Source organism: Anser cygnoides, chromosome 5 (genome assembly GCF_040182565.1).
Source record: "Anser cygnoides isolate HZ-2024a breed goose chromosome 5, Taihu_goose_T2T_genome, whole genome shotgun sequence".
In the NCBI taxonomy this organism is placed as follows: Eukaryota; Metazoa; Chordata; class Aves; order Anseriformes; family Anatidae; genus Anser; species Anser cygnoides.
In genome coordinates this window covers 7,383,656-7,404,170 of record NC_089877.1, presented here as the reverse complement: position 1 = coordinate 7,404,170, position 20,515 = coordinate 7,383,656, and the positions used below count along the sequence as shown (strand labels likewise).

General features: G+C 44.2%; 1 protein-coding gene across 6 annotated transcripts in view; it reads left to right on the top strand.

Moving 5' to 3' along the window:
- Positions 1–20,515, top strand: part of KIAA1549L (KIAA1549 like) — a 125,305-nt gene that overhangs the window by 847 nt on the left and 103,943 nt on the right. The window contains exon 1 of one of the 6 annotated variants that reach the window (XM_066997510.1): positions 12,982–14,877. The exons of the other annotated variants lie outside the window; for them this stretch is intronic. The gene's annotated coding sequence lies outside the window, so the exon portion shown is untranslated. Of the gene's footprint in view, positions 1–12,981; positions 14,878–20,515 lie in introns of those variants that run through there. 6 annotated transcript variants of the gene reach the window in all.

Genomic DNA, 20,515 nt, shown 5'->3' with positions numbered 1-20,515 from the left:
GCCTCGGGGGCTGGGGGGCGAGGGGTGGCCGAGGCGCCCGGGCTCCGCTCCGCGTTCCGGGCCTCGCTGCCCGGGGGCCAAACGCGCTCCTGGGGCTGTGGTGAAGCAGCAGGCGCCCGGCAGCCGTGCTCGGCTGGGCTAATTCGTGCCCCGGGTGTCAGAAACGAGGGGAGCGCGGCTCCGCTGACGGGAACGTGCGGCGATCCCGTGCCGGTTTGAGGGCCGAAATTGGCAGGGTGTCCAGGACGGGTCCTCCTTGGCAGGGCGTGAGCTGGCGGAGCTGCCGTCCTCGTTCCTCACACCTCGTACCTCGGCCCGAGCCTGCGGGTGCTGCGGCCGCGTTTGTGTCCAGCACTGGCTGGCTTTTCACCTGTGCTCGGCGAGTCCGCCTGGATTTCACACAGACCCGTGCCCCGCGGCTGAATGACGAGCCGAGCTGTACCTCTCACGGGGCAGCCGGTCTCTGCTGCCTGAATTTTAACGGCGGGGCTGCTCCTGACGGGGAGCGCAGGCCCTCCCCACCGGGGCACTGGTGGCAGGAGCGGGATTTTCGTCCTGCACCCGCGCCGTGCTTGTGCCCTCGCAGGCGCGTAGGGATCAAGCGCTGCCCCGCTTCTGGGTGTATTCACTCGTCGGAGATCCAGCGGGTTTTAAAACGTGCTAGTGGGAACCGCCTGGCCTGCAGCTTGGAGGGAAGGTGGGGAGCTGCATCAGTACCAAGCCGAAGTCCGCAATAATAGCAGGCGCAGCAGACAAAGCGAAAAATCCGTCACCGATGGGTATTGTGCGGGCATTTTAGACAATCAGGTGGTTGTGCTGAGGTCCTTAATCCATTGTGGTTACTGGGTTTAAGAGCTGCAGCTGAAATTGCAGGTAAAACTGTACGAGTCCTATCCAGTGTTCATCAGGAGCTATTGTTGTTACGGTGCACAAACTGGGATTTGACCAGCATGGAGAGCTCTGTCCTGCAGCGACACGGAGCACGGGGAGTGCTGTCTCCCGCTGGAGTCAGGGCAAGACACGTAGCTGGATTTTCATTCAAGAACATCAATTTTGTCTGAGAAGGTCTACTTCTGCATGTTTGCATAGGCCAGGCTGCATGTAAGTCTGTATTTCCGTTACAAAAATATGCTTTTACTGATTTCTGTGCCTGCTACTGTCATGTGAATGGCTCATATAGCAGGTCTACTGCCATGGAGTCCAGGTAGCGTTAGGTGATGCTTTAAGCGATGGGAAGAGCATTTGTTCCACACCATTTTTACTAGAGCTTTCTCCACCAGGGAATATTTGTATGTGTGGGAAAGTTCTGTATGTACGTGCGTACCTACCCACAGACAAATATTTTGTTCTTCTGTTTGGTTCATGTCCACGTGTGGTATCGCTGTGTGAGGACGGAGCAGGGGACTCGGGGCATGGAGGCTAAAGAGCGAAGCCTTTAATTGTTAATTGTTAGCTTCTGCAGCGTGCCTTCACCACCACCTCTGTTTGGGTTCAGGTTGTTGCACGGGCGCCCTGAGAATAAAATCACGGTGCCCACCGTGATCAGAAGTAGGTGACTGCAGTTGCAGGCGTGTTGCAGACTAACGAATGCAAAGCCTTGGGTTAAGCAGCGCTTTGACAAACTGAATGTATCTGTGAAGAAAGGGAAAAGCAATGATCCAGAGAAGGAAGGAGCGGAGGTGCGGTGTAGGGCAGCATCCTGCCATCACCCGGCCCGGCGCAGCTCCTGGTGACCACGTGGCGTGACCACGGCCCCTGCGATGGACGTGGCCTTGAGTGGCAGCCTCGGAAAGCTGCTCTCTTCCCAGAGGACCATCTCCCAGCCCGCAAAGACACACCGCACCGTTGTGTGAGCACGGCGGAGAAGGCACGCTGCTCACGGCTGCGTTGACCGTCAGCTTAAGCAACTCATCGGAGGGGCTGCAGTGGGGTAATAAGGGTTTGGAAATGTTAAAGTATGCCTGCTGTGTTGTCAGTCATCCTTTGTGCTTGCTTGTTTAGCCTCGGTGATAAACTTCCCAGGGAAAGGTCTGTTTCTTCCTGTGTGTTTGCTGAACACCAGCACAGCGAGATCGCACCTTAATTAACAGTAATTTCAAACCCAATAACGACGCCTCCAGTGCAGTGGCTGCGTCTCGCAGCTGGAGCTTTGGCTGAGCGGTTCGGAGAGCACTCCGTGCCAGCTGCAAGGTTGCCAGCACCGCCTCCTGTGGCCCAGGGGTCTCGACGGATGGCAGCTACCTCAGAGCCCAAAACTGCGCAAAACGAACCAGGATCGTCGCCTCCACCTATGCACGCCTCGGGACGGCGCTCGGAGGCCGGGTGCTGGCGCTGCCCAAGGAGGTACCGCAGAGACGAGGGCCCTGAGCGTGTCAGGGCGCAGGTGGCTTGCTGGATCCACCTCTGTGTGGAGGACGGTGGCAAGGATTTACAGAAAGGCAGAAGTCTGTTCTCCAGAAATACAAACCCAGGTTTTATGAAACCAGCGATTTCAGGTTGCTCTTTTAATGTTCTGTCTGATTAGCTCGACAGAAAATAGGTGCAGATACCTGCCTTCCGCAAGGATGGGCAAATGAACAGGGAGAATTTCAAATTCTGACTCATTTTATTCAAAACTATACAAGCATCTACCACGTGGGCTGAAAAAATTAGGCCTCCAGGAGCATGCATCCACCAGTCAGGAGTTATCATGCTCCCACTGCTTTCCTGGATCTGAGTTATTTCCCGTTAGCTCATAAAAACTATTTCTGTTTTTAGGATTTGTGTAGATACAAGATACTTTATATTCATATATGCTGAAACAACTTCGATGAAACTGTTCTCTTTAGATTAAGGTAAGCACCCTGAATCTTAGATGAGGTTGAAGAGTGTCCGCATTTCGCCCGTAAAGAATGCTTGCTGCTTGTTTTAAACCCATGGTTAGTGAAGAAATTTGCAATCTTATTTTCAGCCAAGTTCAGTCATCCAGTAATGTACTGGGTATCTGACAGCCTCTAGTCTTCACTGCAGTATTTTCTGAAATCTGATACACCAGCTTGAGATCAGGTTGATGAATAAAGGGAAGGGGAATGTGAGTAATTTTGTTTCTGGCATTTTCTTAGTCATTTGGGAACAGTTGTTTCTGCTGAAATAAATACTGATGATATTTGCATATGAATTTAGGCTTCAACATCCAAACATGTCAACATTTCATTAAAAATAATAAGCATTTTGGTGTTTATTTACTGTTTTAACTCCCTTCTGTTGAGTCTGAGGAAGGAGCTACTGCACTGAACTAGTTTGCATTTTATTTGTAACCCTAAGGGCCGTGGACTGAACGCTGCCTTCCCCCTGGCAAGGTGGGATACCACTGGGAGGCTTTGGACGTTGAGCATTGGGAAGTACAAGGTGTAGGAGAACCGATCTCTGTACATCTCACACACGTAGTTTGCTGCTAAGGCAGCTGTAGTGTTCGTGGCACAGTTGGTCTTTGTGCCTGAGATTGCCTCTTGAGCGCTAAGGGTCAGCTTCCTGAAGAAAAGACAAGCCGTGCCTTCTGTGAGTGAGCTTTAAAAAAATTGGAGAAGAAATAGTGGCATACTTGAGTTGAAAGAGTGCAGGAGTTTTCCACAGCAGAGAATTAATCCTCAGAGTTTATCAAGAGAGTAGCAAAATAATATGTTGAAAAGCCATCAGAATCTCTGCTTCTCCTTCCTTAATCCTAACTTCCATTCGTTTTAGATTTGAAAAGGCCTGCGACAAAGGACAAAAGTGAAATGATCGGGAATTGAGAAAGAAGCGAATAAGAGAGAAGTCCAGGCTTTGATCCAACCGCTTTGATTAGTGGTAGTTCTAAACACGTAAGACAGGACATGAAGGGCACACGTGCATCTCGTAATTGTTGCCACAAGAAGAAAGGCCAGTCGTGTTCTTAAAACTAGAGCGGCATCTGATGCCCACGGGCGGCTGGGGTGCAGCTCCAACATACCTGGGACCTGTGAGGGCCTCGACAGCAGCTGCAGGTGACACAGTTTGACTTCTCTCTTCTGAAAGGAGGAGTTAGCACAGAAAGTGGGAAGTTTGAAAATGTGCCTAGTATGGGCTAGTTCGGGGTGAAAAGAGATTATTGTTAATAGTGTTTAAACAACTACTTCTACGAGGTAGTAGAGTGTGTATAGCGAAATGTAGCACACGCATACTGCGTCAGTCTGATTCTGAGGTTAAATCAGTGAAAATCCTTTTCTGGATTCTGCAAGCAGGAGGAAAGAATTAAAAATGAAAGATGTGCGAAGCTGGAAAGAATAAAACTTCAGGCTTAGAAGGCAGTGCCTGTTTCCACGTTTTCTCCTACCCACGTTGCTGTGGATCCGAAACTACTTGCGGTACCTTGTCTGTCGTGTCGCGCATCACCTGTTAGCAGTGTGCCAGTGTTGCTCTTTTAAGGGAGATACCCCAGCTGATTCCTGCTGTCTTTGAATATGAAGAAGACATGGGAGAAAGTAGAAGAAAGACTGTGCAAGATAAAGAAGGTAAATATTGTGGCCAAACACTCCCGTTTTCAGGTATTATAATCGGGCTTGATCCATCGGTTGGCGCAGCTGCAGTAGGTCTGCTCCTGACGTTCCTCCTGTATTCCATGCATATGTATACATTTTCTTTATAATGACCAAAAAACCCGTATGCAGTGATTTTGGCTGCTGTCTAGGAAATTCTGTCTGCATGATCTACGTACTGATCATACGCAGTGTTTTCCCAAGTGCTCGTGCAGTGGGGTGGTGACCAAAAAAATTCCTGAAGCAAGCTAATACGAATCAAAATCCATTTGTCTATCAGTTAATAAAAAAAGCATCAGAACTGTCCTGCATCACTGTATTGTTCAGTGTTACGATTTCACTGTAGTGTCTTACATGCCAGTAAATAAAAAGTCTTTAATTAAATGGTGTGTTTGAGAGGTACAGATTTTGTAAGTTCAACCTCACATAGTTGCTAGCTAGGGTAACACAAGAAGATTGTTTTATAAATCTGTTTGACTCAGAAATGCTAAGGTACAGATTTTTTAAGTGTGCAAGTCAAAGGAAAGGCTAAACATTGAAATTTATGGAAATTAAAATGTCAGAAGACATTCCAAAGAGATGGAAACAAAGATGTTGCATTTATTTTCTGTAGTAGCTATAAAACAATGAAATAACTGAGGCCACTAAAATATGTTGGCAACCAATGTAAAGATGACAAGAAAAGAGTTGAAAAACTGAAGTTTATCCTTGGGAACAGATTGTTACCAAACAGCTGTTCTTTGTTTTGAAAATAATAAAAATGACTTAGATGATGTTATGTTGCTTGCCACTGAAGTTTTGAAAAGCTGATTGAAAAGAAACCATTTCAGGCTTGCCTGGTTTTCTTTACGTAGTTTTCTTTTAATCTTATGCGTAGCTTTGGCCGATGAATGTATCAGTGATGAAAGACTGGATTTTTGTAAGGGTTGTGGCTGGCTAAGAAAGGGAGTGCATTTTTACAGCTCTCTGTCATTGCAGTTTTGTCTTTGATATGGGGTCTTTAAGCTGAAATGTTTAGGGTTAGTTTTAAGAATCCTTAAAACTGATGGTTTCTGTTTTATGTAGCGTTTTCTGGTCTGGTTTTCCATAATACTGTAGTTTTAAATATGCTTCTCTGATCTTGTGGTAAAACATCTTGGAGGAATGATTGTAAGGCCAATCCAGACCTGATCCTTGTAGCAACTTGGTGTTCTCAGCTACTTTTGTCTGAAGTCCTCGATGCTCACCGACTCAAAAAGTCTCAAACCTTTTTTTTTTTTTTTTAACTAAATGTATTCATTGAATTAGATATTCATATAAGTCGGCTTGAGAAATTGTCCATTGTTGACTGGCAGGCAATAAATGTAATTGCCCAGGTTTTGCACAGTGTTCAGTAGCAGAGATGTTTTCAAAGCCGCAGCCTGCTGAACTCATAAATATATTTCCCTATGCTTGCATCAGTATCAGTTCAGTATCCAAAATTCATTGCTATTTAATAATCAAAAGTTTTGCTTGCTGTAGAAAATAATTTAACATTTTGTGTGTACTTTCCTATGCATCACAGTGTGAAACCATATTCTTGGGCTCTAACTTGGCTGCAGGCAGTAATTGTTTGCTAGGCAAGTCAAGGGGGGAGCATCGATTAAACTTTTTATGGGGTGCTGTTTGTGAATTTACAGCTATTAAAAAAGCATTACTTTCCATACCTACCTTTTGTTTTCTTTGCCTAATGAAATACCTATAAAATGCTTATGTACTCCTGTTACATAATTAATATGAAAATATTGAGCGCATTTCAAAAGGAATTTTACCAGCGTGTCAGTTACCAATTGCTCTGAGACACCCTTCTGTGCTGCTGAGAAGTCATATGTAAAAATCCTGCTAACCAGCTTGGGTCGTTCCTGAGCATGTACAGCATTTCCTCTGGTCGTCTCACATCCACAAGAGCAGTGAAAATCAGAGATGGGAGCTGGTAAGCCATAAGGAGGAGTGTGGAACACGGCGAAAACTGTATTAGTTAAAGGTTTAGGTCAGCAAGTAAAGTATTAATAAACACATTTAGGTCAGAAAGGAATCACTGACATTGTTGATTTGTTTTCTGCATATGATGGACCTTAAGATTTGCCATTTTATAGTGACTGATGCACAAGTGTAGCAGCTCTGGATAGAGAATAATCTTTAAAAGACTATGCGATCCTAATTAATGTTTTCAGGGGCTGGGTAGTTCACAACAATTACTAGTAAAGGATGTTACTGTCATGTTTGGAAATTATCTTATTTCTATACTGAGTAAGTCCCACTTCATTTTCCAGCTGTCTTATTTACCAGACTGAATAAATAAAAAAAATAAAAATAAAAAATGAGAGACTTACAGGCTCTGAGATCCGTGCTCCAAGCGCAGCTGCTCGCACACCGTGATCAAGCCATGCCTTTCGCTTTGAGCTCAGTCAGATGGCTCAGCCAAACGCATACGAGACAGAAGTTCAGTCTGGGTGTTAGGAAAAGGTTCTTCACCGGGAGGGTGGTCGGGGACTGGGACAGGCTCCCCAGGGCAGAGGTCACAGCACCGAGCTGCTGGAGCTCAAGAAGTGTTTGGACAGCGCTCTCAGACACGTGGTCTGAATTTTGGGTGTTTCTGTGTGGAGCCAGGAGTTGGACTTGATGATTCCTGTGGGTCCCTTCCAAGTCAGGATATTCTGTGATTCTGTATTTTCCAGATCTTTTGTCATTCTCCTGACTCCTCTTTGAAGTCTTTCCAGTCTGACATCCCTCTGGAACTGCAGCCTCCAGAGCTGGTCCGGTATTCCCGGTTCATCGAGAGCCCTCATCAGTGTCGGGTGTAATGCAGTCCTTTATCGTAATGAACTAAGGTCACTCCTGCAGGAGTTCCCATTGATCTGATTATTCACATCTGCTTGCAAGATTTATTTTTTTAGAGTAAGTCTGTACCGCAGGCTTGGGTATAATCGAGAGAAGCGAGATGAACGGCCCCTGAAGCTACAGCTACTTGTGGAAGCGGCAGTCTGCTCGGTGGACCTAACCCTTCATCGCTGTTCCCCTTCATAGACACTTACCCATGAAATTGGTCCATAGTCTTTATTTCCAGATGTGTGATCTGACACTTGACTGCATCTGCCTGCCTGATTCGTTTCTTTCCCAGTCTGTAACCTGTGAACTTTGGTCGGAGAGGGTTTTTACTTCGTCCAGGTTACTGATAAAAATGTTGAATAGTGCAAAGCTGAGAATCGATCCCGTGGGAGTCCGCTAGAAGCATTGCTGCTCGACTTAATCATTTTAAATCTACTGCATATGCATCATATATGCATCATATATTCATTTTATATTTTATTAATCAAAATGTGAGATATGAAGTCAAATGCCTCATTGAAATCTCAGACCAGTAGATCAAGCTTGTAGCCTGATAGAAATATAAAATTAATGTGAAGTGATTCATTGTCCATAAAAATGTGTTCCTGGACATTAATTATTCTATCCTCTTTTTGTTCTTCATTAATCAAATCTTTTCTCTACTAATTCAGTCCATCATCTAGCAGCGATATCAAAATGTCCATTGGACAGTTCCCATTTACCCTGTTTAAATGTTACGGTATTACAGAACAAAGATAAATCCTGGGCTTTGTTTGCTTTGTCCCCTAACACCAGGGGGAATAAGGGGACAATCAGCAACTGAAAAAAAAAGCCTGATTCAAAACCAGTCAACGCTTCTTCAGTGCCTCTGGTTGTAGAGCTTCTGGGCACAGAAAGGGGGGTGTCTCAAGAACCACCACAACCCAGGTTCTGGTGCCCTCTTCTGTAAAGCCTGGCTGTGCTGACTGATGGAGATGGGACGGATGCTCTTGGGTTCAGCGTGGCATTTCCTGCGCTCCTGTGTGGACAACCAGAATGCCCAAAATTTCGACAACTACTACTAAAAGAATATGACCTGTAAGAAGATGCATGGAAAATAAACTCCTGGAAAACGAAACGTTGCTTGGGCTTAGGGGATGCTTCTGAGGGCAGTGGTTTGTCAGCAGCTACCGAGGCACCTGGAAGCTCACTTGCATCCCAAGAAGGGGCTCCTCAGGGCGGGGGGAGACCTCTCACGAACTGTGGGCTGATCCTCTGCGGGTGCCTCGCGCCTGCTGTTCTGTCATCACGCCAGCTTCTTCAGAGAGCAGTGTGGCTTGTGTCTCCGTACAGGTGCCCAGGGGCTCCTCCTGCCTCTGCTCTTCTTGCAAGAGGTGCTGCAGGAGCTGCCCCGAGCTCCTGGGGAAGCCACTGAACATCCCGTCTGAAACCTACGGAGGGAGCAACCTTCATGCTGCTTAAGGGGCATGGCGTAAAACAAAGGGAGGTAGGAGGAGATTAGGGACCGAGACAGAACTAACTGCTTTCCATGAAGTGCAGGTGAGGTTGAAATTTGGGACCGATCTATCAAGGCAAGTGCTGAAAGCTGTGCATATGAATGAGTTTGAGATATAGATTTAGAGAGGAGGCAATTAGGGATTGGGTAAACAGGAGAGGACAAGCATACTGAGTTGAATAGGCTTTCCAGTTGCAAAGCTGACTGATACTCTTTCCTTGGTAGATATTTCAGGCAGATAACGGGATGCTAGGTGAACGCTATTAAGACTCTATTCCTTGAGTGCACCTAAAGAGGTAGGGTGTTAGGGCTGTATTAGAACTAGACCTCAGAGAAAAATCTTTCAGGTTTCCGGTGTGCTCAGTGAGACCGCGAGGTGATGATTTTCTGCTTGGGGAAGTAGCAGCGTATGTAGAGAAACTGCAAAGCAGGCCCCCTGCGTTCGGCTCCCAGGTGCTGCCAACTGGTTTACTATTATTCTGTGTCAAGTAGCTTGCCGGTTGTTTCTTGCAGGACTTTGGCTGGGAGTTGAGGATAGGCTGTTGAAAACCCTGGTCTGGTTGGGGCCGAAGGAAACGCTGCTGCTGCTGCTGTTCGTGTGGGTGAGGTCGCAGAGATCTCAGCCAGTTTGATCTCCTTTCCAGATGACTTTGGCTTCCTTCATTTTGCAGCGTGGGGTCAGTGTCCTACGTAGGAGACTGTGTGTGGAATGACATTTCAATACTGGTCTCCTTTTTGTCCTCTAAAGGGCCCCAAGCCAGCCGCTGCAATTAATGAAACTCCTCGAATGCTCAAAGGGAAGCACATATAATGCTTATCTGAAATTAGTCTACGGTCCTCCACCATACTGCCGAGCTCTGAACCACATTGATGAACTGTCTGTGCGGCGCATATTTTGTTGAAAAGCCAATAGCTCATTTTAAAAATCAGCGATGAATTAAAGTAATAGATAATTGTAACAGGACTGAGATAATAAAGTATGGAGTATTCAAATTTTATCAGATATTTTGATATATCCAATATTTTCAGTATAAGGCAGATAATTAAAATTACCCCAAAGAGAGAATCTCACAGGAAGATATTCTGGGGATGCAATTTGTTTTCATCAATATTAACTGTAGGCTACGATAATGTAGCGTATTGTACAGAGTCTATGTAGTATACATTTCTGGGGCTATTATTACAACTGTCCGATCAAAGAAATCTTCCTGTATAATTTCTATAGTTACTTGACTACTAATTTGATTCTAAAATTGTCTTTGTAGGCAGTTATTGCTGAAATTAATGCTATCTGCTTGTGCACGCAGAAAATTCCTCTACGTCTTTGCAGCCAGCTTAAATTCACTGTATTGATGTTGAATTGTTTCAGCTCTTCAGGTGTTTCCATAGCTAATTTGTCCTAGCCCTGGGTGTCTGCTTATTTTAGCTCTCAGATCCGTTTCCATCCCGCCCACGTGGAAAGCAAAGGGGGAAGTTGCAGTGACCTCCGCAGATGTGGGCTCAGCCTGCAGTGTGTAGGCTCTGATCTGCCAGCTGCGTCTGAAGCACGGGTGATCGCTCTTCTTCCCGTTAAGTTCCGGGGGAGGCATGCTGAGGCAGGGGACTGTTTGGACGTGTAGTCAACAGCTTGGACTCCAGGGACAGCCAAGGAGATGGGTGTAGCTGTTACACAGGGCATTGAAGGAGTAGATGCTCTCCTAAATCCTATGTTTATATAAATTAAGGTTGCCATTTTAAGGTGCATGACAAGTTGTGCTGGAGAAGTAATCTGCTGAGCCCTTCAGTGGCTAGGACAAAGTAAACGAAATACAATAAGGAATAATTTTGAAGCTAAATAAGTTGTAAGTTATTGAAGTTACCTGTGCTATCTTAAAATCTGTTTCTGCTTAAATAAATGGTAGGTTGTTTGGGTAGATATGATATTTGTTAAATCAGTGCTCTTCTCGGTGACAATATTGGCATTTATTCTTGTAAACCACTGAAGGATTACCATTTTAGCTGATGCCACAGTCTCCTTAGTGAAACTGCTTTTTAGGAATATTACCACTGCACCCTTGATGATTTACATGTCTAAAAGGAGAACGTGATCTCACTGATGAGCAAAGAAGGGTAACATCTCTTTCCTAGCAGGGCTTGTGCCTAAAGCTGCAGCTAACATCTCCAGTCTCTGGTTTTCCTGGGGTGGCACTGGTGTGCCGTGCAGCGAGGCGGGTGTCCTTGGGCAGAGCCCCCCCTTGCAGAGGGCACCGAGGCGAAGGGGCGAGCCCCAGCTCCCGCAGGGGCCGGATTCAGCTCTGTGTGGCTGTGCCATGTGCTTGTCCTGTAGAATAAATGCCAATAAATCCTTACGAACTAATTTGCTTTAACTAGCATTTGTACTCACTGCAGTGACAGCAGTATTTATATTCAAGCCCAAGATAGTGCACGTTTTGCTTCCAAAACTTCCTGAAGTGTAGGAGCACCACCAATGCTGAATTAGTAATACATTTGTGACTCGTGCTGCATTGAAGACCTACACCTTTTTATTTCTTTACATATTATTGTGAAATAGTTGTCAGGTGGTAGTTGTCTCCCTGTAAATCCAGAGGAGAAAGAAAGCAGCTGTGCACCTGACCGCGATTTACATCTCTACCCATGGTTGCGTTTTCTTGGTTAATCTCAGTGTAAAACGTCATTTTTAGTCTTCGTTTTAAGTTTGGCCAACTCAGTTTAAGCAACCCGTGTAGTCCCAGTGCAACACCCCCACTGTACAGTTACTCAGGCAGAGACATGTTACACGTTTCAAAGCTTTCTAAATTGAGATATTTACCTAATTGTTTTTAATAGTGGTTTTTTTTTTTTTTTTCAGGCCAGCTGACTTGTACACTTTCTCAAGCATTTAATTTGATTACTACATTAATTCCGTATCAAGGACTAATTATAATAGACAAAGAAAGAATAAGCAAGTCTGAAGTTATGAAACAAAACTGCCATGTGAATGTATTGCCTGTGGTTCTTCGGGACCCAGTCATCTGCTACAACTTCTTTTAATAGCTCATTTTGACTTTAATGCGATCAAAACAAATGTAGCATTTTGTTCCTGGGTTACAGTTGGATCCTGCCGCTTGGTTGTTGGCACAGGACATGTTCAGGATGGGTGGGAGCAGTGACCCCGATTGTGGTGCACAGAAGGCACCAGGGATGTGTCCCAGAGCCCTCCTGAAGGCCCCTGGTACACATTGCTCCCTTACTCAGTTTGCTGCGTGACGGTGCTCCCACAAATCTTTATCAAAAATAGTGTTATTTACCTCCGTGGGATTTCATGAACGCATCCATTTTCAATACAATTTGAAAGTTAATTTACAAGAAATGCTAGCTAACATTTTTTAATATTCTGCTTGCTTTCCCAGCAGAACAAAATGAAATCAATTGACTTTGTCTGCCCTTCTTTTATCAGTCTGTTTGAAAGTCAGAAAACGGTACAGCCCTCCCTCGTAACTTGTTAATCCTCTGGCCGATTGTCATCAGATTCGACAGGGATTGAGCTGTCGGCCATGTCACGTTCTCCCTGCTTTCATATGAAGCTGTCACTGCAAAGGGGAGGGAGAGCTGATGGCAGACGCTCTGCCTTTACCTTCTGTGTCCCAATGCTCCTGGGATTTGGAAGCAGTGGTCTGGGGTGCAGGTAGTGGCCTTCAGTCCGAACATGTGGGAAGGGCCTTTTGGGGTACAGCCGTGGGGCTCTGGGGCCCAAAGGCCCTGGTGGTGGAAGCTGGCAGCGCTGAGAGCTGGGTGAGAAGAGGTGATGAAGTTTTTGATGGCGCTGTGGGAGCTGGGCTTCCTGTGGTAGCGGGGAGCCAAGGTCCATAGGTGCGCAGCCCTGTGAAGAGACAGAACAGATGCCTGCCAAGTGCAAGGGGTCTGCCAGGGCAGCAAGGCAGCCATGAGTGCTCACCTGAATGGCAAATATCAGAGCCCTCTGAAGCGCAAGCTGGGCGTTGTTGCCATTAAGCCAAGAGCAGCCTCCTCCGCCGCAGCCCCTGTCCCACCACCAGTGGTGTCCAGCATGGTGGGAGGATGCTGGCCCTGACAGGAAGATTTTTTTCCTGTGGTGTGAGGTTAGAAGCCTTCAGCTGGTTCTGGGCTTAAGGATAGAAAACGGTAAAAAAAACAAACAAACAGAAAAAAAACACAGATCATCACGTCCATGGAATTGCTGTTAGTGCAATTTGAAAGACATTATAATTACAGGTGTTGATTCATTCAGCAAGCAGAAGGTACCAAGAAATAAAAATGAGCTCTTAAAAAGTCTGGCCTAGTTCTCCAGGCTTTTCCTCTTTGAAACAGGAATCCTGTCGGCATGCATTCTCGTTTATATGAACACATATATACATGCAATAGTCCTCTGCTATGTCATGTGCATTGTCCTGCACATCCTCAGCATGTGCTGAGTCCTGTATTTATCACTACAGCAGTAACCGAAACTGTTTGGCAGTTCTCCACAATGCTATTGACATTCTGTTAAAAAGAAAACAAACAAACAAAACACCACAGTGCACATATTTAGAAAAGACACGAAATTAAATTCTGTCTTCCAAGATATCTTGTGGTGCTGTCAAACACTCAACATCATTCTGGAAATAAGTTGTTTTTTTTTTTTCTCTGAGGGATAATTCAGAAATTGCTAACTGACATCACGTTTGTGGGTTAATCCCATAAAGAGGTGGTGCGGATCACTTGTGCTCAGCCTTTTCTTTGGAGAGAGAAAGAGGACACACTGCAATGTGTAGTTTTCAGATCAGTGATTTATAGTATAATGAAGTGTGATTTGGGCAGCCTGTAAGCTTTAAGATTTTATATTAAAGCAAAATGAAATTAGCATAAACTTTGGTGCAAAAAGAGCGATACGTTCCAGTGGGAGCTTGCAAAAATGGCTCAAAAGTAAATAGCAGCTCAGGCTCTTGGAAGCTTCAGTCCCTCGCCCATCCCAGGCGCTGCCTCTGGGATGAAATCAGGACCTGCTCGTCTCTGCCTGGCAGCAGGGCAGGGCTTGTGAAGGTGCTTGGGTTGCTGCAAGAGAAGAAAGGAGGGTGCCAGTAAGATCTTGTTCCTTTTATGAATTTGCTGGAGTTTCCCTGTAATTCTCTCCATATGGCAAACTGATGTAGTAACCCGCAGTGTTACTCCACGTGTCCTGATGTTAGATGTTTGGATACTGGAGCAATGCTACTCATTAGTAGGAATAACATTGCAAATAAGATTTACATCAGTGCTTTCATGGGCTTTAAATTGAGATTTTACAAAAGCCCACTTCTCTTCACAGTTGTCCTTTTTGTCCTTTTGCCAAAGTCCAGAAGAAAAATACCCCAAAGCACCCAAGGACCTCTGAGGCTCGATTTTAAAATTACCGTAGACACTTCAGCCACCAGTGCTCAGTAATTTTCAGTGAGACAACGGGTACCCAGCACCGATGGGTCGGAGCTACAAAGGCACTGGAGTGCCTACAGTTGCACAGGGGGCCAGCAAGGACAGCAGAATAATTTCGGCACAGAAACTGCATTGCCTTTTTGAGGGACTGGTGGCTGCTGGAGTGAGTAGGTGCTCGGCAGCTACATAGCTGGCAGCTCCTGCCAGGCTTGCGAGGCCCTTCTGTGCATCGTTTGTGAATCTGCCCTGGAGGCCCTCGTGCTGAATCGTTCCCAGTGCTGCATTCATTTAGTGTTTGTTTTGTCAGCTGTGCAGGCTTCTGAGACCTTGCGTGCAAGGTTGTGTACTGCAGGTTATTCTTGTAGTAGTTTTTCTTCAGCTCAAAGTATCTGCATGTGTCTTCAGTGTTAATTACAAACAGCAGCAGCCTGTTACGATGCTAATAGTAAAGACTGAAGAACAGTTGGCACGAAACAGCATTCGTTTTGCAGTAGTTAGGCAGTGTTGGCGTAATAGGCTGGGATCCTTCAGACCCCCCTGTGAGCAGGGACAGCTGCTTCCTTTTCCCTCTCTGACCTCACAAGCCCCCTGCTGTAGGTAGGAAGAACCTGTGTCCCATGTGTGTGCCCCAGTGTATTGCTCTTGCATACAGAAGTGAATGTTTTGGTAACTGTGATGGACTGGTGTATTAAGTAAATGCTGTATTTGCTTTTATGTAAAGGTATTGCTGGCATGTAAGTACATGTATTTCCTTACATTCCTCCTTTTTTCCCTATGTTTCTGTAAGGCCATCATCCACTGTTTATCTGAAGGTGGTAGCTTTATAGCTGTTGTTTTATGTGAATATTTGGCCTGATATGAGGTGCCTGACTCCATGATTTATGTTAATGGATTAACAATTGCTACAATTTCATAATACATGAAAGAAATGGAAATGAGCGCTTTACATGTCTTTATTTCCTCAGATTTGTATTCACTCTTGATTTGCATTTGACTTCAGAGCCACCCACACTGCTTCACACAGGTTGCTTATACTGAGACTGCTGTTGTAAATGAAGATGAATATGTAGAAGAGTGCTTTTCTCCTTGGTCGGTGTGTGTCAAAGTAGGTTTTCCTTTAACCCTGCAATGAGAAGCTTGATCCTTCTCCAAGCAAGGCTGTTCTGCATTGGCTAGCGGATGCTGTCACAAGTGGCTAGTGGATGCATTCACAAGACTGATCTAGGATATTAGATTGAGCTGGCTGTGGTGTTTCTTCATGTTATTAGGGTATTTACCACATCATATTGCTCCTTCACTTTTCCAGAGTTTGCCTACCTTCTAAACTACCATTTATTTCCTCTGTGCATGGCTGTGTTAGGCGTCTGCTCAGTGAAAATGCCAGTGACTGCAGCGGAGCAGAATATCTGAAAGTAATTGCACAGTTCTGCCCTTTCCAAAGATTATTTTGCAAAACTTGACAAAATTGAGAAAACATTACCCCCAAATCCAGGGGGTCAAGGCAGGCAGCAAATACTCTGTTTATTCCTGTCCGCTCGACTCTGTATATGTCTCCATCACCATCGTCATTCTTGGGTGATGACCTTTGTTCCACAAGGCAGAAGTTTATTAAAATTCTTCAGCCTGAAGATGGGAAGATTTTTAAAATCACAAATTGTCATTCATGGAAGTGATCATGGTAGTGAATAGAGCATCATTACTGACTATATTCGTTTACTAATATTTATTTATTCTCTCTCTCTAAACCAGTCTCCTTAGCAGCAGTTGCCGTGCAAATGCCCCACTAAAATGTAGCCCTTTCCTGGCAGCTTGTATTGCTTCTGTGTCTTGTTCAGCCTGCTGGTGTTGGTGCAAAGCCTTCTTCGCTGACTTGTGTTTAATTTTGAGTAGTCTTCCTCTTCTCTTCAAGGTCAAATTCCTGAAGGACTCGGCGTATTTTGTGCCATCCACTTCACATATTTTCTAAATCAGGTGTTCGAGAATAAAACGTGAGCATCTTATTTCTGGCACCACTAAATAGTTTTTTGCTCCCTTTTCCCTAGTGATGTTTTCTTTGGCGAGTGAGAAAATGTCTGTCTTCCACTTTTTCTGTCAGAAAGTACAGTCAGTTTATTTTAGGGAACTGCACGGGACACCTCTTCGTTAATCTTTTCCATAAATGTTGAAATTGTATGACATGATTGAGATCACAGGAACCAAACTCAGTGCCTTTGGATTATTTTCTAATCGTTATTGTGCAAACATAAAGGAAAGCGAGCACGGGCAGGTCCTCTAGGAACAACCTGAAAAAAGTGCGTTGTTGAGACGGGGTGAAAGAAATGGCGCTGTCTGTATGTGCCTGAGCACAGGGGAGTGCCCAGGCCTGGCGCGGTGCCTGGGCCTCAGGCTCTGGAGCCCCAGGGGAGGCTGCCCTTCACAGCATGAGTTGGTCATGAAGCAGGGGCAGACTGGACAGATTGAGACCCTCTGCCTGAGGCCCAGCAGTGCGTTAGGACACATACAGAAGGAGCCTCCAGGAAAAAATGATACATGCACAGGCAACGCGTTGAGCCCAGGGTAGGTGTTCTTCCTGTGAAGGCTACCAGTAAGCCTTCTGTTCTGACAGGCTGATATATTTTTTAATCAAATGTCTTTCCCTAAACGCTATTTGTCCTGCATTTCTAATTTTTGGGACAATCCTCAACTTTGAATAGGGTACAGTAAAACATGAAGTGAAGGTAGGCTGAGACTTGCCCTCAGGAAACATAAGCAATTCTGGGGCTTTCAGTGCTTTTAGACCAAATAAGCGTGGTTTAAATCTAGATACCGAACAAGATACATTGGGCAGTTTCTGTCAGCAGTGAAATGGAATCAGCATGCTATTACTTATAGCACTGAAGGTAATTTAATGAAATTAATAGGAAAAAACACAACTGTTTGTAACAGTGCTGTGGCAGATACTTGAATGAATAAGCCTGGTATAATAAGCTCATCCAAATCAAAATGGAAAATCATATGTAGTATAACACTAATCATTAAAGCTATTGCATCTTTAATGGGTTCATTTCTAAATACTGCTATAAAATCTCTTACAGACTTTTTGCAGTGTTAATTTTTCTCATCTTCAGTGCAGTTGCTGTGTTATTAGCACCATTTATGATACAAGATGTTTACACTAAAGCCTCAAAGTATATATTGGTAGTGTTACTATTTTTAACATTTTATCATGCTAGGGAATCCAAATCTGATACGTACCTGGCCATTTTTCTGTCTGAATGCCTGGTCCTGTGTTTGCTCTGGCTTCCTTGAAGCTGTCGGGCAGCTGGGGTGGAGACAAGAAGCACCTGCCCTGCAGCATCCATGGGGTTTTGCATCGCAGGCAGGATCAAGGCATTGATCGCAGCATCTGGGCTCCCTACCAAACATGCTGTGCCTTCCATGCCACAGGTGAAATAAGTATACTGTAAAGCTATTTAATTTGTTTGCTGTTAATTGCCTGAAAAGAAGAAGATTAGAATACTGCTGAACAAGATAGGAGAAGCCTATATACTTCTGTTTTACTGAATTGCTGGTAACAGCCCTCCACTTTGGTCTTAATGCTACAACAGTACATCATGCTTTACTAATTATTATTTGCATATCTAGTGGAATTCCCTGTTACAGAAATAAAATAGGTGAAACACTCTTAAACTATTTATGTTGATGATTAAGTGGTGAGGTGACTGGACTTTAAGTTGCAATTGTAATCAGTGCTATTTACAGCTCACAGTAAACTGCACTAATTATAGCCAAGGTATCAAATTTTTAATAGCTGCTTGGATAAGTCTCTTTTTTTCTCTCTTATTTCCTAGTATTATCAGACAGAATTACAAATTGTGAAATAAACTGTTTAACTAGTTCTGTCTTAAAAGCTTCCGTTTCTTGTCTCCTAGAAATTGGCGTTTTATTTAACGTGAAAGAAGTATTTTTTTTCTGATGTGTTATGTGTGGGAGTAAATAAGGGTTGTTCTCTATTTAGTAGTTTAGCATAGGCTTATTTGTTTGGTAGATTGCTTATTATGTGTATTGCCTATGAAATTCATAGTGGCCTGACCAGTAGGGTTATGAAATGTGAAGTGATGTATTCATGTCTTACAACTGTACTGTTAATTTTTTCCCTTCTATGATTCACCTGCCCCTTTATGGTCATATATTGGGACAGAACAAATGCTATTACCTTAATGAACAAGATTCAGACTTAAGAAGCACTTGGCAGCAGGGGCAAGCTGGTGTTGCTGTTGTTTTATTAGTGCATAATCAGAGTAGCAGCACTGAAATAGCAGTGAGGGTGCAGAAATCTGGAAAAGAGGTAGGCTAAGGCTGTCTTTTTAACCTCCATTCTGTCTGTAATGCTGTAATATATACATTAAAGATGGTCTTCAATTTCACAGTCTCTTTTTTTTTAATTTATTTTTTGAGCCCTTGAAGGCTTTTATCAAATTTGGTCAAGACTGGATCAAGGGCTAGGAATGAGCCAGGGCTGTGAAATGAAGGAAGTTGTTATCTACGAGACCACTGCCTCAGCTCTTGCTGAATTTGGAAAAGGTTTTCTGCTGTGGGCAATGAGTTGCAGAACGGAGAGGTCTCCTGGGACAAGACAGCTGAGATAGGCTTTGTGCTTTAGAACATAAAGGGTGAACATGAGAGATGAAGCTCATGATTAGCATTGCTCGTGATGCTAATGCAAATCATTTAAACCAAAATTGGGGGGTTCTGTTTTTCTGAATGTCTAGTTTGAGAAATGTAAGGCCTAATTTTGAATATGTGTTGGGAAGAGGGAGTTTTGCCAACAGTGCTGAATTCTAGCAGGTCTTTAGAAGGAGTGAACTGTGATTTTCTTCAGAGGCTTGTAATGAGTAGATTTGGCTGGTTATTCATAGGGATAGTAAAAAATTTTGACAGTAAGACAGCTCCATTTCTGTATTTCACACCCCTACTCCAAAGCATCTGTATGCTTATATTTGTCAAAGAAAGAGCTGCAGTAATTTTTGAGAGAACAAGATAGAAAAATTCCTCCCTGATTGTATTTCTTTTTTAATTTAATGTTTTATTGAAATGCTGCTTTCCAGTATCTCCAAATTTGATTTAAGAACAATCTATTTATAAAACCTCCTCTTGAATATTGCAGTTCATCAGACATACAAGGAAGTGAAAACAGAGCATTATGGACAGAACTCAGTGACCTCAGGTACAGGAGCTGCCACCAGTAATGCCTATGATACATCATCTCCTGTAACATTGGCTTTGTCTACATCAAAGCTGTAGGCAAGATGTTAGTCTTCAGTTGGCTGTGACGCATAATGCTCTATGAGAAGGCTCCAGAACACTAGCTCTCTTCTCAGAGGGGAATGAAAGCTGCCAAGGAGGATAACTGTCAGGATATGGTGTGGCAAAAGTGTTTAAATCTTGAAATGTTAATAAATATTTATGGCTTTTTCCCTGGAGCTGTTTAGTATTGTTAAAATGAACAACTCTAATTACAGAATATTTGTTGAGGCTATGATGACTCAGCCACTGGTGCAATAAACAGAGGAACAGGAACGCTGTCCTTCCCTGCTTGGAACTGCTTCTCCTGTGGCTTTTGTGGTGGAAGTGACTCGAGCAGGCACCACAAATGCAGCTGTGATTTTGGTTGCCCCTGACTGATCAAGCTTCCTGATGCATCAAAAGCTCTCATCAAGCCATTTCTGAAGGTTTATTAATGTGCAACAAATTGCTTTATGTCTATTTGGAAAATGTCTGCTTTGTAAGGAACAATTCTGTGGTGACAGTTTGCTATGCTAAGGTTAGGGTTTTATTTTTTCGGGTCAAACAGAAGTCTGAATATTTCCTGCAGTGCTTCCAGCGGTAACACTAATGCTGATCAAGGCAACTGTTCAGCTGCAGAATATGCTGTGGAGAAGCATGCAATTTGCAGACATTACGTAGTACCTACCCCAGTTAGTTTTGAGGTTTAGAGTGAGCCATAGATGAACACTGCTCTTGACCTGGATTTCTGGGAAAAACCCCAGGAGAATACTCCCATAAAATTTTAGAAGGATGGAATCAGTGCTTTAAAAACCTCTACAGCTCAGCAGAGCGCTCTGCATGTTCCTACAGGGTCATTCAGGAGTTCTGTACAGATCATTCTTTGCTGAATTTCATAGTATCTTATCATAAAAGAGTAGTTTACCACCTCAGCTTATTTATTGTGCTAAATTTCCCCCTTCAGTATCAT